The following is a 2,704-nucleotide window of genomic DNA, read 5'->3' on the forward strand; positions in this document are numbered from 1 at the left end:
CAGAGTGAAATTCTCAAAATCTTTAAGATGACACCCATATAAAGCCTATAAAGCCTATATAAAGTAAATATTTCCTAACAGGGATATTCAGCTTCCCACACCCAGTGAGGAGCTGCCTAGAACCAGTGGGATAGGGAGCTCAAGAAGGGAATGGTCTGAACTATACCCAGGCAACTACCCTGCATAGGGCAGCCTGAAATCCAGACTTGCTATACCAGACTGTTAATTTAAGTTGTTTTTCTCCAGTCATGGAAGACAGAGGTAACACTGATTATCTGTAAAAGGCAATCTGGTTTTCAATGCCTTTTGCACTGATGAGGCCTGGGAGCAAGCAGGCTGGTGTTTATAGATGTTGACAAGTAAGTTCCCCCTTATTTCCATGAAATTAATTACCTACACACTTTCTAATCTCCATTTAGGTGATGTGAAAAAATAGTCTGATTGCCAGTCCCATTTATTTAAACACTTTGGAAATCACTGCCATATGTCGACATGTGTGTACAAGCCCTGATTTTGAACACATAATTTTCTCTCATCCTTAATGTAGCTAAATGCTTTTGCTTTCCCAATCTCTGAGCAGACTGAGAGCTGTTTGCTGCAAAATCCAATTCTCTACTGCTTGAGACTAAGGCTAATTCAGGGACCATCTGTGTGTACTTATAACTTAAATCATTCCTTTCAATGTGCTTTATATTGTGCTTGTCAAGCTTCAGCTTCATTCTCAGTGGTGTTGCCTGTTTACCTAGTTTTGCCTTTTCCCAATAGAGCTTATCACATTCCTTCTGAGCTTGCACATAAATAATTTTGAGACAGCACCATATTTTACAAGTTTCCGCATTTTGGTGAACGGCACAAAAAGGGCGGTTTCTGCACAGCTGAATTGCAAAGGACACTGTGCTGGAATTGCTGCCCATCCTGCCATTGTTCTCTCTCACTTGCACAGCACTGCCTCATGAAACATCCAACAGCAAGGTGTTATTGCCACCCTAAACAGAGGCAGGGCAGGGGAGGAGGCTGTTCCACCTCAGCCTCCCTGATGTCCATGTGTCCTTGTTCAGATCAGCGAGGAGGAGCTGGTGTCTGGTAGGACAGTGGCTGGCACCTTGAAGAGTCCACTGAAGATTCATGTGACACACCAAGCACCTCTTGATGGATGACTTCTTTCAGAGAGCATGACTAGAGCACAGAGAGAGATAATTAGCTCTAAGGTAGCTGTCTTAAGTACCAAGAGCAATGATGCCTGAGGCTTCACTGCAGCTATGTAACCATTTGCCAAAGACTGTTGCTGTGAGTATTCTGCACATCTAAGCCAGATGGACTTAAGGTACTGCAGGCAGATCAGCTGCAACCCTTATGCACAGGCTCTCTAACTTGCTTTCTGTACATTCACCATCTTTTCAGAGATGTCAATATCTCTTATGCTCAACCACTTACAGGAGGTATAAAGGGTCTGTGTTTCTAACGAGGGATTAATCTCCCTGAACTCCAGTTCTCAAGTGTATGCAGCTGGAGCTGCAGTACTGGCTGACATTTCTTCAGCACCCTGCTCTGTCACCAGCTCATCAGGTTTTATCATACAGCTTGTCAGTCTCTGGGGATTTTTCTGAAAGTTCTAGTTCTCCTGTGACTTTAAATTTTCCATAGTGTGTTGTGGAAAATGTTTCATCTACAGCCACAAGCACTGGAAAGGAAAGAAAAGACTAACATCTATAATTACTAATGCCACATGGTTTTTAAAAGCCTCAATTACAATTACCAAAAGTTGATCACTGCTAAATGTAGCCCCCAATCAGAACTGGAGACAACTTTGGCAAGCAGCACATGCTGTAGTTACTGTCAGCTGCCCAACTGCAGGGATGTCTATGTCCTCTCGTCCCAAATATTAGTGTCCTCTGAGGAAAGGAGCTGAAGGGCTCAGCAGCATTACAGGTGTCTGCAGGTAGAGAAAGGAGGAAACAAAAAGTAATCAAAATGAGAAACAAAAGCACTTCATGTCAGGTGTGTAAGGTACAAAAGAGGAGGAAAGGGAAAAATGACAAACCTACAGGTCCTCTGAGAAATGGAAGATTGTAAGCAGTGGGTGAAGGTTGCAAGGAGAGGAAACAGCGAGGGAGGAGCACAGAACAGAAACGTGGGTAAGTCCCTACCTTTTAGGCAGAACCATCAATGTACCAGTTCCCATCTGAGTCTTCATCCTCTCCTGTGGGGTCTTGCTGAACAGGAATCTTCCAGATGGTGATCTGAGGTGAAGGAAAGAAACATCCCCTTAAACATCTGTCCAGGGACATTTTGCACTTGGAGAGAAGGGACAATCAGGAGAAATTGTGAAGGGTGAAAATTGGGTGAAGGAAGGAAACGAAACATTGACAAGGGTTTACAGGGAGTAGTACTTCTCTCATGTATTTACACTGCACATACATTGCAACCGAACCTGTGCCTCTGTGTCTGCACAATGTCAAGCATATTTCAAGAGCTGCACTCAAAAAAAAAAGAAGGGAAATATGATGAGAAAAGGCACTGTGGGTTCTGTGTACCCAAGAAACTTGAGACAATCCCACTGAATAATAATTTATCTATATTTAAGGGTTTCATTCCCACAATATATTTCTGTGTATCTTCAGCTGTCTTAAAACCTGAAAGGTGATTTTATGGAACACAGATTTTTAGGTTTGGGGTTTTTTGTAGACATGTATAGAGGCATATA

The 2,704-nt window shown here is 42.8% G+C and overlaps 1 long non-coding RNA gene across 1 annotated transcript; it reads right to left on the reverse strand.

Moving 5' to 3' along the window:
* Window positions 1-753: 753 nt before the first annotated feature.
* Window positions 754-2,250, reverse strand: LOC108449546. The gene is made up of 3 exons (XR_001865732.1): window positions 2,148-2,250; window positions 1,757-1,933; window positions 754-1,176 (listed from the first exon to the last, which is right to left on the reverse strand). It is a non-coding gene; the product is annotated as an uncharacterized LOC108449546 (long non-coding RNA).
* Between the last annotated feature and the right edge of the window lie 454 nt (window positions 2,251-2,704).

The sequence above is a fragment of the Corvus brachyrhynchos genome, unplaced genomic scaffold (assembly GCF_000691975.1).
Source record: "Corvus brachyrhynchos isolate BGI_N302 unplaced genomic scaffold, ASM69197v1 scaffold239, whole genome shotgun sequence".
NCBI classification, from domain to species: Eukaryota; Metazoa; Chordata; class Aves; order Passeriformes; family Corvidae; genus Corvus; species Corvus brachyrhynchos.